This window comes from Sylvia atricapilla, chromosome 1, assembly GCF_009819655.1.
Source record: "Sylvia atricapilla isolate bSylAtr1 chromosome 1, bSylAtr1.pri, whole genome shotgun sequence".
Lineage (NCBI taxonomy): Eukaryota > Metazoa > Chordata > Aves > Passeriformes > Sylviidae > Sylvia > Sylvia atricapilla.
The window spans coordinates 84,020,405-84,037,648 of NC_089140.1; positions in this window are offsets into that span (position 1 = coordinate 84,020,405).

The following is a 17,244-nucleotide window of genomic DNA, read 5'->3' on the forward strand; positions in this document are numbered from 1 at the left end:
TGAGTAGGAACAGACTACATGGACCTTGAGTCACTTCCCTTCTCTATTGGTACACAGTTTGACTTGAACAAGACTACTGTCAACGAGACACATTATATGTGAAAACTGCAAAATTCCTCTTCATTTATGTGCACAATGCTATGCATTTTTAACATGGAGCACCAGGTATTTTTGCAGTGAATTTCCTTGTATTTGATCTTAATAGAACTAGTTCCTCCTCTTTTTTGAAATAACACAAGGAAAAGTTTATTTTCCTGGCTATCACAGTGAAAAAGTGACCAAGGATAAAAATATGAATGACTTTATTTTAAAGATATAATTTTTCTGTATGAGGAAAATGCTTAACTTTTCCTCTGATTTCAAGACGTTTGGGACACTGCCAAGCCTAAAGTGTACACACCGAAAATTTCAATTCTGAATGTGTCTCTCAGCAGGTTTTCTTTTTAAATGATTGTTCATCATTCTGTGATTTCAGAGAAGATGATGCAGGAAAAATCTCTCCAGCCTTACTGGGAGAGAGTGGAAGGCGAAAGTTTATTTTTTTAACTTTAGAACTCTAAAACAGAAACTTAAAGTCTAGCACAAATCCAAAATAATCAGCCAAAAAGCTTACTGTTTCAAAAAGAAAATGAATTTGTCATTGAAAATATTTGCAGGGAACTGAATTAAAGTAATTCAGGACAATAAACTAAGAAATCAGTATCACTAAATATCAGAAATAAAAATGTTTTTCATTTATATTCTGGTCTTGTTGGTAGTAAATACTGATTTTCCCTTTAGACTTTTTTTAATCAAAGTGTAGTGCGCAGTCTTTGGTGATCAATATCTAGCAACTTCATACCATTACTCAGCATAAAATCAGTAAAAAGTATTAAGTGTTGCAAAACGTACAGACTCTTCCTCTGGTCTGCTCATATTACTAATCTGGTTAAAACTACTATTGTGTGAAAGGCCAAGAAGAAATGGCGTTCTTGCTGAATTTACCAACATATTTATTTGTATGTTGCTAGCATTTTCAATTACTGACATATTGGTAAAGCTAAAATCAGAATCTTAAAGCTAAAAGAGAGCTTCCTGGCAAACAAAATTATGGAAAATTGCAAACTCCTCCTTTGACTGTGGTTATGCACGAAATAAAAGCACATTGGCAGTTTCAGCAAGACACATGCACTGTTTGTCGGCACACTTCCTAATGCCTTGTTTCTATTGAAGTCTCAGGGTGCTGAGAACTCTCATTTTATGAGATAACATGATGTTAGTGAGTGTTTTCATTACTAGAAATGTAGGTGAAGCCTGTGTCTAGACAATTACGTTCAGTGAAATGCTTCTTTGGGAGGACTGGAGAATGGGCCTCTCTTGGATTATTCATGGAAACTCGACCGTGAATGTTCATCTTTCATCCTGTGGCTTTGCAACTGAGTATCTATTCAAATGTTTCCTGATGAGTGCATATGAACATAGCCAGTCAGAATTTGCCTCAGATCAGTTGAAAGGGATCTTAACTGTTGGCTTTTGAATGGAAATTAATATACATTCTCTATGGCTGTAGTACAGAAATTCTGTTTTTCCTGTATGTACTTGGCAGAAGACTGCAGGGATTTCATTACAGGCACTACACAAATCGAGTACTTTAATATGGTACTACTTGAAAATCCAGTAGCCTGAAATTTAATGGATTAGTCGATGTCATGCAACTGAGGTGGGGATGGGCCAGCTTGTCTCTCTCTGTGAGGGTTTTCTTCCTGAAGCATGGAAAGATACTAGGTTCAGTGTTATATAATCTTTACTTAGAGGTGATTTAAGGTTCCTGTAGCTCAGTAGGAACCTGTGCTCAGATCAGCACCTGTTGCCCATGGGCAACTTCATGAGGAATGGCTTGCTGTGTGGGAAGTGATACTCTGTCATAAACAAGAATAGCAGGGATGGAAATGACGTAAAAAAAATGGTTCCCCAATCTACATGCTGCTAACTATTCTGTTATTACTATTAGGAATTATCCTACCCCACCATCAGCACATTTATTGATTGTTTTATTGTACAAATGAAGATGCTTCTATTAACGTGGTTTTGATATTTTAAATTAAATATTTGATATTTATTACAGTCCATAATTTTATGCCAAAAACTTTTAGACATGGTAAAAAGCAGAAAGAATACTGGGGACCTCAAAGAGCAAATGGCAAATCATAATGCAAGCAATAAAAATGTTATACATTTCCATTCAAAATTCAACTTCTGTCTGTAGAGACATTTCTCATTTTGAAAGCTGTCATAATGTTTCTGAGGGACTATGATACATATTGCATTTCTGTTAAAGTTCTCAGTGATCACATCACATTCCCTGTGATACTGTGAGCTGCTGCATTTTGGTAAAGATGGACCATCTTTGAGAAGAAAGAAAATGGAGAAAAATTGTGTGGTATTCTGTGTCATCCACAGCACAAAAGCTGAATTATTATGTTTTCAATTTAGAACAATCAATGATTTATTTGGGGCAAATTCAAAAGCAGATCTTTTTCAGAAAGGATACATTTGAATTCAAATTTTTACAGAAAAGAGTATATTTGAATTCAAATTTTACAGAAAGTTTTCATACCTCTGTTGCAATATAAATACTAAAAAATATCTAATGATAGCAAAAAGTAATGAGGCATTAAAAGGTTTAATAATTCTTATTATGTAAAATTATTTTCCCCATTTATGTCAATTGATATTCTGTTCATGATGATATTAAAGGTAATATTAATATATTTGCATAGTATTTTGAATCCACTATTAGAGTTTGATTTTTGCACAGGTGAAAATTACTGAGATTTGCTGTAATAGTTTTGTACCACTATGTGGCCAAATAAGATGTCATCCAATGTGAGTTCATTCTGAGCATTTGAGGAATTTCCCCTCACGCTTATGAATTTGAATTTTGTACAGCATAGGTGTGCAATGGAAGTGCTGCATGCGTATATCTTTCCAGATATGCATCTCTTATGTCGTAGGGAAGCCACAGAAATGTCCTGCTTTCATTGGCCTGTCTTACAGAGGGCAATGTTTAAAATTGTTTTTTCTCCTCTCTCTGGTGTGGTAACACTTAAAAGGATCAATGCTCATAAGAGACACAAGATCATAACACTCTTTCTCCTTGATATGAGGTAATAGAGCTGACCTTGGATGGAATAGTCTGTATCTTGTAATAAAATAATTTCTTATGACCTCTTGATTCACAGATAGTATTAAATCCTAATGAATAGCATAAGCCAAGATAGACTAATCATGGTAAAAAAAAAAAATCTGATGTGAAGATATTTTTAGAGCAAGAGCACAGTTTCAGTCTCTAAATAAATCGAGGGTCTTGGAAGCCATTGACTGGGTCATAAGGTCCACCAGGGACACTGGGCAGGGCAACTGCTGTGAAATGATAAAAGATCTGTCTCCTGTCCTGGAGACATGGTCTCCCATCCATAACCTTGAGAGAGCATGGTAAAGCCTGCACCTTCCACAGGCCTGATCCCTAATTCAGGAATCCTGAAGATATTGTTAGTAAGGGAGTACTCTTTAGCAGGTGAGCGAACTATGAGAGACTAAAACAATTAATGGTTCAAACGTGGTCAGAATCACTGAAGGACTTTGCCCGTTGCAGCAAACTGTGCAAAAAACTGCTCATCTGAGACCACCAAAGGCCACCTTCCAGAGTATGCTTCTGGTGGAAACTTGGACAGTAAGTTAAGCCACCTGACACCAGATTGAAATAAGATAAAGTGGCACTACTCTCTGATTATCTCAGGTCTAGGAAGAAGTAAAACAGGGCTGGGGAAGAGGAATGGATTCACAAGGAAATCCAAACTCAGCAGTTGTGCTGAAAATCAGCTCTGGCTGTGTTTGAGGGGGAGTCCACCAGAAGAATGCACATGATCCAAAGTGTTGCAACAGATCCAGAGCATGTCCCAAAAGACAATGTAAAACTTTCCCCATAGGGCAGACGCTTGGACATTCCCAGGTATACGTGAACATATATTAATCCATTGTATATTCATCCATATGTTTTGCAGGAACCGCCTCATCCCTTCTGTCCCCACTAAGAAGACCAGAGGAAGAGAATCAATGGGATGTCACTGGATCCACAGGGGGCGGGGGTGATTATTTTACTTCTTAATCTCCGTCTGTCACTCTCTTTCTCTTCCTCTCTTTCTTTTTCCTATTTCTTTCTATCTCTCTACCTCACATTTTCTCTTAAATAAAATCCATACTATTGACTTCAACATATGGTTTCACTTGCACCTTAATTCAGGCAGAACCATCTCTCAATAAACTTAATAATCAGATAATAACAGGAACTCACTGTGGGGCATTCTGCAGACTGTCATGCAAAAATGGGTCTTTAGGAAAGTGTTATTGATGTGGGCAGGTGGGTCGTATTAGTTATCATATTGGATTTGTGCAAAGAATATTAAGATAACATGATGAAAATGTTACTTTCTCAGTCAAGCACTTCTGGCCATACAGATTCTGGAAAATCTTTGTTGTAAATGTTATGATTGCATTCAAGCAGGTATCAATGAAAGTAAAAATATGAGCTCTTTGAGCTATGCTACCTGAGGACGAGAAGAAAATGAAAAAAGTTGATGAAGGAGCTAATAGTGTGTTAAGAAAAGAGAAGATAGATACAGAAATTCCATTAAGTTCTCAGTAAATCAATACAATAATAGCAAAGAGGGGAGAAGAAAAAGGAAAAAACAATGTGAAGAAAAGGATTAGAAATATTTTTTTTATTTGGATATGATATCAAGGAGAGCAAGGGTGGATAGAAATACCTCATGGCAAGAGATTATTAGAAAAGGAATGCAACCGTGACTTTCACATTGCAAAAAGGTCAGTTTAATCTGAATAAATACCTAAACATAAACCTAAGAATTTCCAATTACTGGTTTTCCTTCACTGTGCATAAGGACGTTATACTAACTTCAGGAATTACAATTCGAATTTTACACATGAGCACAGAATGGAAAAAAAGGTTTTATCTAAGCCTATATATTGTCCCTGCAAAGTCATAAATTGAAAAGATCCAACTGCTTTGCACTTGCCTGTTCCTACTGATACAGTTGTTTCCCACATTGTCTACTCTTTTTAATGGCTTCAGCTTTTTTCAGCTGACAATCTCTTGCAACATTACATCTGCCTATACACTATATTCCAACTAAAAAAAAAGGTTGAAATTAAGTCCCACTTGTCATAATACAAAAACTTTGTTTTTTATACTTTAGCCAGTACTATACTTCCATGTCCTGCCGAATGTTAGGATAATCCCTGAGATATTTAAAGAAAGTGAAGCTCAGTATTTTCCTGCTTTTACTGGAGCTGTTGTAAATAGCTTGCCAGGGGCCCCTCTAAAAGCAAATATATCAACTTTCCTTCTTTCTTGGGTTACTGTACTGCTTTTTAATCTTTGGGCTTTGTAAACTGACAGTCAAAACCAGGAAGCCACAAACCTTTGCAAATCGAGCCATGTTAATAAAAAAATTTAGGAGAGAGAATCTCCATAATTTCTTCCCTTTGTACAATTGTTTGAGCTATTCCAATACAACAATCAGAGCTGTCATTATAATAATAAAATAGATTTAGCTTGCAGAGATTAAAGTCAAGAGTGGAAGGTAAAAGGAGGCAAGGTTTAATCCTGTGTGTGTGATTAATTAGGTTTCTGAGTTTTACTCCACAAACACAAGCAATTAGTCATTGGTTATTTTTTTTATTACATGTGGTTTTAATGCATATAGCACAGGGCTTGTGCTAATTTTTCTTGTGATTATCAGTAAGCAAGTTGTCTCTGAATTTCTTGCAGGTAAATGTTATTAGGATCAATTTTGGAAAATTTTCTTCCCCTCTTTTTCTGAACTAAAGGAAATTACAAATTATTTGAAGCAAAAAATATCAATGACTTTGGAAGTGGTTTTTTAAAAGAACAAGTGGGATGCCCCCCTAAACTGAACTGCACAGCAATTCTATGGTGTTGAGAAAATAACAATAATGCAATAACCTTTGTCACATCTGATGTAAATTGTCTATGAATTCTTGCCTATATATTTCTGTAGGTTTTAACATGAATATTTTTCTATACTGTTAGTTGTATTTGGTTTTTTCCTGACCCTAATTTGTGCTTTCCACCTGTTTATGTTTTATTTCAGAATTACTATACTGCATTAGTTACATATGCAACATCTTTACAAAACTTGAATACATTAGTCTTAGTGTCTTTTTGTTGACTGTGTCTGTAAAAACTCTTCTGCCTTTCATGTTTTTCTTGAGAGCTGTGATAACCAAAACCTCCCGTTTGTCATGTTCCTTCTCTCCTATATCACATGCTGACAAAGGCATTTACATTAGAGAGGCTTCTTGTGGAGAACTGTATCAGTGACATTTTTTTGACTAAGAATACAGTTCATGCTACTACAAGAGAGTTCTGGTGCAGCAAGTTCATAAATAACTTTGATTACATATTCAACTTTCTCTGAAAGTCATTTGCAAACACATCCTTTAGGTTTCATACACCATGTCAGTTCTAGTGAGTAAGAAATAAATGCACTGTGTATTGGAAATGTGTGATGTTTAGAGGCTCAAACTGGCCCTTTTCTTGCTCCTTCTTTTGTTATAACAATTGTTAATGCTGGAGACTTATGCCAAAGAAGTAAGTAGACAAATCTCACTATTGCAAAGGAATTCCCAGGGAATTAAATGCTTTGGCATATTACTGTTAAATTCCAATATTGTGCATGCACAGCATGTAGTGTTAGGAAGAAAAGGAGTTGAAACATCCATATACAAAACTGAGTGCGTATTTTTAGTATGAACATCACCTTTCTGTTAAATATATAAGAAGCAATATTAAAGATATTTTAGGAATTTTTTTAGAGTAACAGAATAGCAAAACAACAAAATTGTACTTTCTGTAAAATATAATATAGATGTGATATGCATGGCACAATGCACCTATTATGGTTTGAACTACTGCATTTTTTGATTGTCTGGGATAAAAAAGGTGAATTTTAAAAATATCAGAAAAAGCTGTCTTGTTTTTACTCTAAATTTGCATAGACACAATAAAATTTAATTTTGAAATACTTTAAAGAGCTTGCTTGGAATTCAGAAATTTGGGAACTGAATTAAATTTTTTGCTCACTTGCATTGCAACCTTGAACATAATTCAAGATGTTGAGACATGCTTGAAACCACAATTGTCTAAAACTATGACATAATTTATTCAAATGAAGTTACAGATACAGTTAGCCTTCTAATTCCACATATTCATGAAAATCACACATAAAATACATATTTTGCTGTATTTGGGAATATTTAGATTTCACCAGCTCTGATCTATTAATTGTAAAGTTGAAAACTTTGCACATCATAAATTGCTTAAATGGATCATGAAGGACTATGAACTGTAAACCAGTCAGAGATGAATAAAGTCAGTGTGGTTTCCAGAAGCAGAAAGTGATGATTTGATTATGCTACCTGTTTCTCTCAATTAATTTTATTCTACCTCCATTTCTCTGCTAAGAAAGGGACACTGAAAAAGAAGAAATTCTTTAGAAGTTTCCCAAGTCACTGTTCTGACTTCAGTGGAAAGCATTGAACGATATCTTTGTCCTCAAGTGGCTCTGCCATATTGAATATAGCAAAATGATTATTTTGTTCTTGTTGTTTTTTTGCTTGCTCGTTTTTGTTTGTTTGGGGATTTTTTTGTTTGGTTTTTTTGGTTTGTTGTTTTTTTGTGGTTTTTTGTTTGTTTTTTTTTCTTATTTTCTTTTTGTTTTTGTTTTTCTTTGTTCGGCTGGTTGGTTTTTGAGGGATTTTGGTTGGGTTTGGCTTTTTTTTGGTTTGGTTTGGTTTGGCTTTTAAGGGATTTTTTGGGGTGTGGTTTGGGTTTTTCTTTGGGCTTGTTTTGGGTTTTTTTGTTAAACAGAAAACCAAACAAATGAGCAGATAAAGTACACGTCATGCAATTTTTCTGCACATATACAAGCCGAAGTTTGGAAAAGTCAAATAGCTTTATAAAGAAATTTATCTTTACCTTTTACTCTTTTATTTTACCCTTTATCTAACCTTGTCAGAGGCAACAAAAGAATAATTAACCCTGATAAATTTTAAATAAAGTAATAAGAAAAATGTATGCATTATTAAAAATGACTTTTACCTCTGTGTTTTACACACTTTTAAATCCATGTCACCTTAAAATTATACAACGCATATTGTCTCTTTGCAAATTTATCTAGTGTGGAGTGCTATATCATGTTATAAATATAATTTGGCCTAAGGATGAGAGCAAACTTTGAGTTTTGAACACAGAGTTGTGAGGCAATATCTTAATAGAGCACAGACATGAAATATTTAATTAATGTTAATATTATGATAATTAATACTTTATGCCACTCAATCAAGATGTAAATTTTCCAAAGTTATAAAGAAAGGCAGAGAGCGACATGAAGGTCTGATTCAGCCACATGAGAAATTTAGGGCTGAGGTAGCCAAAAGAACAAAACAGAACTAAACATCTCAGTAACCTAAAATCTCTATAGTAATATAGAAAAGGTGGTTGGGCAATCATGTGTTTAATAACTTCTGTTCGACACTCACAGACATAAAACCAATATAAACCATCAAATGGTCTATATGTGCAGTGGTAGCAGTAACCAGAACCGTGGATCTGGGGAAAGGGGACATTTTGGGAAAGAGGAAATCCGGGTAGTTGGTGAGTCTGGCTCCTAGCTGGCAGCCAGCCCTTTAGGCACAGTGGACTTGGCTCAGCCTTCTGCTCATTCTTGGACATCAACCTTCTCTATTCAATCTAGGCAGTTAGCATAAGCAGCCCATGGCCTTGTTGATCATCCCAAGCAAAATTTCTTTGTCATAACTATTCCAAGCAGCTATTAGTTTCATAAAATCTGATATGAGCATTTATAAGTTTTCAATATTCATTGTTCATCATTGTTTCTTTGTAATGAACAGTTAAACAGGGGCAGGCAGAGTGGAGAGCTTTTGAGAAAGATTTTCCTTCAGCAACTGACTGAATGTGACTTGCTTTATTAGGATAAACCAGAATCATCAAACATGTTAGACTTGGGCAGATGTAGTCAAGGTTTTACTTACCTGAGCACCAGTTTCAGGTAGGCTTCATCCCACAATACTTTTCCACTGAATGTCCTTTTTTTTTTTTTTCGTGACTTAAAATCTTCCTGATCCTCATGCTGAAAGACCCAGAAAGTAAAATTTTCTATAAACATTTTCCATATTTTGATCAGTTTCACGTGTGATCTAAAAAGTCATTAAGCAACATAAAGATTTGGATGATGCAAGACCATATGTAACAACCAAATGACTCCCTGTTAGGAAAATGAATGGTTTTTTGATCTAAAATCTTGCCCCTAACTTAAAGAGCTTAAAGAGAGCTTAAAGTTATCACCACCAAGCTCTACCTATTACAAAGTATGTGGTTTGAGCTGCTAGAACAGAGTGTCACAGTTAGAAGAAACTTGGCCAGGATATCTGAGCTTTTTGGCAGAAACATACTGGCATGTTTATAGACAGCTGCCCTAGAGTAAAAAATGAAGGCTTTTTAGCTTGAAACAGATAAATGAGGACACCTGCCTTTTAAAATGCAACACAACTTTTATGTTCTAGTTATCAATAAAGGAAAAGACATATATAGGAAAAGACAAGGAAAAAGGAATAAAGATTACATACTGTTCATGCACACACACCCATCAAAGTTAAAATAAGGGTTAATTTTCCAAGTTTTATGCTCATAAGCATATTTTATATTTTATTGATAACAAAAGACTTGAGAGGAAAAGATTGTGTGTGCATGTTTCTAGATGAGGTTGTTAGCATGTTGATATGTATAAAAATACGCATTCTTTTGTGTGATGGAGACATCTGAGCATCCATTAAAGTCCACATAATTCTTGTCCAAATAACTCCATTACTGTCAGTGACTCTGTTTCATAGGAAAGATCAGCCTCTTCATTTTTGTCCCCACAACTTTTTGTCCAGAGTATCTCTGTGTATGCTATTTTCACAAGCTTAAACTTGGTCCCCACTTTTCTATTGTGGATTTTCAGTCCATTTTAAAATTGTTAGCCACCATATTGGGTGTTTGTTTCTTTTGCTCAAGGCTTAAAATATCTGGTAGAAAATTGTTGACATATTTGCTATTAAAGTTTCTTCTTTTAAAAAAGTTCTGGCAAGCTGGCTGAGGTGGCCTTGGAGATTAATATTTCATTGAAGAATCCTTCTTTTGTATTCCTTTTACATGAATTTTCCTGAAATGATCTGCTTGCTGTTATTGACTGAAGAAACACAGTGGTAGGTACATTTGCAAGGGTACGCACCCACTGTGCAGCAAAGACCAACAACATCCACAAAACTGCTCTGCACAATTTTGGTAACCCAAGCTCATTTTAACCTCCAGTTTCTTTCTTGTCACATGAAAAAACCTTTTGTTACCTTAAAATCTGGTTTCTTCCTACCCAAGATGTTTGAATTCATTGGGTTCTCTTACAAAACATGTTTTGTTTTAGAATGTTCCTCTGTATTAACTTCATCTGAAAAGAATCAGACTTCAAAGGCAAAGAGTCTAAGTTCGTTCCTTTCCAAGAGGAATCAAAGCTTGTTTCCTTTCCAGGAGTCCTTTTCTTCAAATATTCCTGGGTTTACAGTCTGTGGGAAGTGTTGCTTGACACTTGATTTAAATTGACAGTCTGCATCTGAAAAGTGATATTCTTTTTGTGTGTCCAACACTTCAGTTTGGGATCAGCAGGCTGAGTGAATGATGATGGAGGGTGAAAGAGACTTGTTTATACCGTTCTGAGACTTCTCTGTGGTTTTGGGAAAGAAAGAAAGAAAGAAAGAAAGAAAGAAAGAAAGAAAGAAAGAAAGAAAGAAAGAAAGAAAGAAAGAAAGAACGAAAAGAAGAAAGAATATATATATATTTTATATATATATATATATTTCCATGTATATATATATATATATATATATACATGGAAAAGAAAAAAGGAAGAGAGGAAAAAGGAGTGTTCAATTGTGAATTTCCAGTATGAAAATGTTGTATATAGAACAAAAAGCATGTTTTCATATTCATACCATAGAAAGGTATAAATTTGATAGGAACTCTATATTTCATTTGCATTGTTTTTAAATTTTTTTACTTTTGATTTATACCTAGATGCTTGTCATGCTAAAAATATGAGCTATTTTAGGCTAACTCAGTCATTACTGACTCAATAGAAAACGAATCATTAGTTCTTGGCTTGTCTGTTTGGTAACTTTTCTGGCAGTCTATTAATTGGATCCCTCTAATAGAAATTACAAACAATAAGTTAAATTCAGTTCCAGTATTTTTAAATGCAAAAACTGTATTCCCACAAAGATGGTAAATTTCTAATTGAAGTTTTATGCATATGTTTGATTTTGATTATAGCAAATTACTCTTGCCAGAGCTGTTAGCAAAAGCAGAGCAGAAAGCCCTAATTAAGAGGGTAAAACATAGAACTTCATTGCAGCCATGTCTAGACATGCTTGATAACAACATAAATATGGGAATGTGTCATGATTTAAATCATTGTAAAATACATGAATGCTATTTATCATTTACTTCCAGAATAAGAAATTAAATTTAATTAAATGTTGATCCTGTTTTACTGGACTTCATAGGCTTTGATTCTTACTTCAATCACCATATTTTATTTTGCATTATTTGTCTTTTGATAACGCTGTCCTCCAAGTACACCACATTTATAACCATAATTTTTACAGAAAAATGATACAACTTTTAAATAAATGAGCTATTTTTAAAGCTCCTGAAGTTATGACAATTTTAAAAATTATTTTAAAAAGAACATAGAGCTAAAAGGAATAAAATTTTTCCTCTGGGTTTAGGTGTTTCTGGATACGGTATAATCACTTTGATATGCTTGTGACTTGTCTCTAGTATTAGATTGCACAGTTGACATTAGCTGCCTTAGAACAAAAAAATATCATTCTAAGAATAACACTTTCTTACAGTGGAGTATTACAGGCTTGTAAAGTGATATTGTTGGCTCTTACCTTTCATCAAGTTGGAGCATTTCAATGACATTGGGGGAGACTGAAAGTACTTTCCCAATTAAAGTGTAGGGTGAGTTCCTGGTGCTACCACTATATCCAGAACTTCAGATCCTGTGTCTCAGAATTAAGTAAAACCATTTTGAATATTTAAATACATATAATTGATAATATATATGATTTTTGTAATACACTGAGACCAGGAAAGCAAGAGCAGAGATAAAAACATATTTTCTTCTTAGCTGCCTAACAGATGAAAAGAAAACATGAAAGACAAATAGTAGTGCAGAATAGCCTATGTCTTCCTAGAAGAGTATACTTGCTAAGTAGAATAGGTCATCCTGTATGACTCCTGTAAAATAATCTCTTAAATTATTGTATTTTTATGTAGTGTTTTCAAAAGAATGTGCTCATCATAACTTACCAGAACAGCTTAATGACTGACTTAAGTTTACAGGTTATTACTATGATTAATAAGTAATGCAGAAAGATCTATATGATGTTATGATTAAAATACAGATTGAAATAATTTTGTATTGATACCTTAAGCATGAGACTTAAATTTCTTACTAAATATAATTATAATTTAGAAAGTCACTTAATTAGCATGGTATCAAAGCAGTATTGATCTGATATTTTTAAGATTTGGTATTTAATGTTAAAATGTCAGTGTAATCTCCTTTACTTGGGTCTGATGCTTCATATGAAAATTCTTTTCCTGGCTTTTAGTTCTTTCCCTTTCCGGTATATTCTAGTTCTTTAATGACAACTCTGTCATGCATTTGTATCTTTTGCTCAAAAGTAGTAAAGCAACTTCAACCCTAAATCTTTTCTAGAATATTTATTTGACTAGTATTTGAAAGAGCCATATAGGAAGATCATTGGTAGCCTTCAAGAATTATCAAATATAGGAAGAATTATATTAAGTGGACACCTAACATTAAACAAACGAAAATTTGTGTTGCTGTATTCACAGCAGAATATATGTTTAACTTCAAATTTTTAATGTTTAGATACACACACATATACATATACATATACATATACATATACATATACATATACATACAACATTTGTAACTCATCTTCCACATTTCTCCTGGAGAACTAGTGGTCTATAGTTTACCCAAACTCAGGTGACAGTTTAGAGCTTAGCACTCCTTCTACTCTTGCTTCCAAAGTTACCAAAGAACATCTTTTTCACTCTGAACACTAAAATGCTTTCCTGTTCTGATGTCATAAAATGAATTAGCTCAAGAATAACATCCTCTGGTATCACCAAAGGTATAATACTTCAGCTTAGATGTTTTAGACCTTTATTAGATGCTTTTTTGTTGGGCAGTGAATTCACCAGGCAACAACTGGAGTACAAAATTGTGCTGCAGGCAGCCATATCTTAAAAGTAACATTTCTATCTTGCATTTTTCAGGAAATCAATCTAAAAATTGTCTGGTTTAAAATGCTTTGACTTCAAAATTATTTTCTTTCTTTTAAGGAATATGTAGATATTTCTGATCATTGCAAGAATTTTGCAATGAAATCAGTATTAATATGGACTTCCCAAATTAGAGCAAATAAAAATGTCCCCAGGCATCTCTGAGGACTTTAAGTCAAGGTTATAGTTACTGCATCTTATGTTTCAGACAAATTAAAAAAAAAATCTCCTGATTCTTGGATGTGTCTTATTAAGTATGAATTTATTATATTGTTTTAAGACAATCCTCCTGGTTAAAAAAAAAAATAAATCTTTACTCCCTAAGGGTTATTGTTTCTAAAGCCCCAAACTATTGATTTCTAATAACCTAAAGGGTTTTCAAGCTTTGAAACAGGCTGTCCAGAGAAGAGGTTGAGTCACCATTCCTGAAGGAATTAAGAAGACATGTGGATGTGACACTTAGGGATATGGTTAATGTGATGCACTTGCCATTTCTGGATTAACCGTTGGGCTTATTGGTCTTGAGGATCCTTTTCAACACAAACAATTCTATGATTGTAAATACTGACAAATATTTGATGGGATTTTCGATCCCAGGATGAAATTTCCCATGGGGGAATCAAAGCATGGGGTCCTGAGAATGGAACCTTAGTATTACCTAACAAAGTGTCTCCTTGATAATGAAGGATAATCTGCAAGGCATTCCAGAAGCTTATATTTGGCATTACAAACATATTCATAGGTGAAATTCTGTTCTATACAGTAACACTTTGAAAGTGTCTTGCTTTTTAAAGCATGCCATCAGGAGAAACAATCTGTTTTGCTAATGTCTTAAGCTCTTCAAAGAAACCCCAAAGCTTCCTGGTTTAAAATTCATGGTGTTTTTAAATGATACCTCAATACTGGGAAATGGGGAGTCTGCTCTGGTGCTTTGCTGCAGAGCTTGTTTGGAAAGCTCTGAGAGGTAACCTACCTTGCCATTCCCAGAAAACACTTGGAAAAAAGATATATTTTCATTAGTGCTAAGAACACTAATTCTCCTTTTCTTAATAACTGTGAACCTAAAACTTCCCAAAACACTCAGCCCTAAATATGATGGCCCTAGATTAAGTTTTCATTCCCACATATGAAGCCCTACAGAAAATCATAGAATCATTTTGCTTGGAAGAAATCTTTAAGATCAAGGAGTTCAATCATTAACCCAGCACTGCCAAGACCACCACTAAATCATGTCCCTCAGTGTCACATCCACACATCTTTTAAACACCTTCAGGGATGGTGACTCAGCCAGGCAGCTTGTGCGAATGCTTGACAAACCTGATAAATGATAAAACTGCTCACAGAGAAAGGAAAATTCTAGTTAAAATAAAGGTATCATGGTGTGGCCCCAACAGTTTCCAATTGATTTTTCCCTTTATGCATTTATTAAATACTTGCTGTTGAGTTTCTGCACTGTTTCCCTGATTGAAGGAGAACTAGAGGGTGTGTTTGTGGCTGATTGCAACTCCTGATTGATAGGGAGAACGACAGATTGCTATTAATATCAAGTCAACTCTTTTTAGGGAAATATACCTGACAAATACTAACAGTTCTTATCAAGAGAGTCTCTTGTTTATTGCAAAACTGATTGCTTTAAAATCCACGCTGAGAAAAAAAAAAAGATATTTGCATTCTCTTTTATATAACCTCTTCCGAAAACTATTTAACATGATGATAGAATGGAAAACTTATAACATACAGATGACAGAAAAGAATGGTATCAGGACAGTGTACTTTGATTATAATGAAAGCATGCTTTAAAAGAAGAGGCACAGTGTTTAGGAAATGTCATAGTCCCTTAACCTGTGCTATTTAAAGCATAAAGATATTGACTGGTACTGTAACACTGATGTTTTTGGCTAGAAGAGTCTGATTATTTAAATAATATTACATAGCAGAGCAGGGAAGGAAGAAAAGGCATTTTAAGAGATGTAAATGGGAAACTAGAGATTTGTGTTTGCTGCTGGCTTGTGATTGTATATGTTATATAATTAAAAAATGTTTGAGTAAACTAAGTCCTCCAGTCTCAATATCCCACCACAAAGAAAAGCAAAACCATGCTGATTCCTAGTCAGGAGATTTACTCAGTCAATATGAATCTTCAGGGTATTCTAGGTTCATTTGGTTTTTTTCTGATCAGCTGGAGTTCATGTTTCCAATTTTACTTCTATAGACTTAATGCTGTTTGATTTACAGCCAAAATGCTTATATATTTTACCCTTGAAATTATTTTAGCCTCCCTACACATGATGACAATCTCAATAAAATACTGATTTAGAGGAAGAACCTGAGTTTTCAATGGTATGACAAAACCTCACTTTTACCTTGTGCAAGGAGGAAATCCTCCTGTTCTGGTACCTGCACACCTAGCATAGGGGTCACCCCACACATTCAGCTTTACCTCAGTGTTAGAGGTCTGGTTGTAAATCAATGGACTGTGCACAGTGTGATCTGGATACTTGTGTGGTTTCCATTGCACCATGGACTCAGTAGGGGTTTTTGGTTGAGCAGTGACACATCAAGGACAGGTCTTCCCTCGGTGAGGAGAAAGAAGTGCAGTTTCAGTAAGGCTACATGCTTTCTATATGGACAAAAAGACATAAGAAATTATGCTTAAGCATTCTTATTGCACATGCAAACAAAGAAACCTCTCAAGAATCCTCAAACACGAAAAAGATTTTATCTGACATATAACGACAGAACAGGATGACCCTCTACCAAATACGTAGACAGAAAAACAATCTCATTTAAACATGCCAACATGTATTTCTGAGTATGCAATGTACAAGTTCTGATGAGAAACAGTGATAACAGGTGGCAGTACCTCCAGAAATGAGATTACACCTTCTGGATCCTGGTCTGTATACAGCCAGCACTTAATTTTGAGAGTCTCTTCCTTGTTCTGGGAAAGGTACCCTAGAGGCCCTGTCTTTGGACTAAAGAGTGCCGGACATCCAGTGCAAAGTGCATTTGTTTTTGTACAGCTTGCAGGTATAAAAGCTCAGGGGAGACATTTTCCTGTGCCATAACTTCCACAAAAGGTTTTACTGGAGCAAAAAATTGCAAAGTATATAAATCAGATGTGCTGCTTCTTCCCACTCCTTTTCCCACTGGATTACACAATGATGAGAGAAACAATTTTATAACCACTTTCATTTTGGGCACCTTGAGTACTTTTGAGAAGTTACCATAACAAAATAAATGGAAATAGTTTTTTAGGGATACATTTATGAATATGAACTCTTGTGACTGGGGAGACCTTAGAGCAGCCTTCCAGACTTCAGTACCTGAAGGGGGTTTAGAAGAAAGGTGGAGAGAAATGTTTTAAAAAGAACCTATAGCAATAGAACAAAGGGCTCTAAACTGAAAGACAGTAGGTTTAGAAAGGAAGAAATTATTTTTGTGGTGAGGCACTGAAGCAGGTTGCCCAGAGAAGGTGCGGATTCACCATCCCTGGAAGTGTTCAAGGCCAGGTTGGATGGGATGCTAAGCAAATTGTCTAGTGAAGGTGCTATCAACCATGGCAAGGAGGGTTAGAACCAGATGATATTGAAGGTTGCTTCCAAACCTAAATCATTCTATGATTTTATGACCCATAATGTATCAAGTCATGCCAAAACCATAACTAGTTAAAAACATATTCCTAAATATTACTAGTTCATTTGGAATTTTGGGTGCCT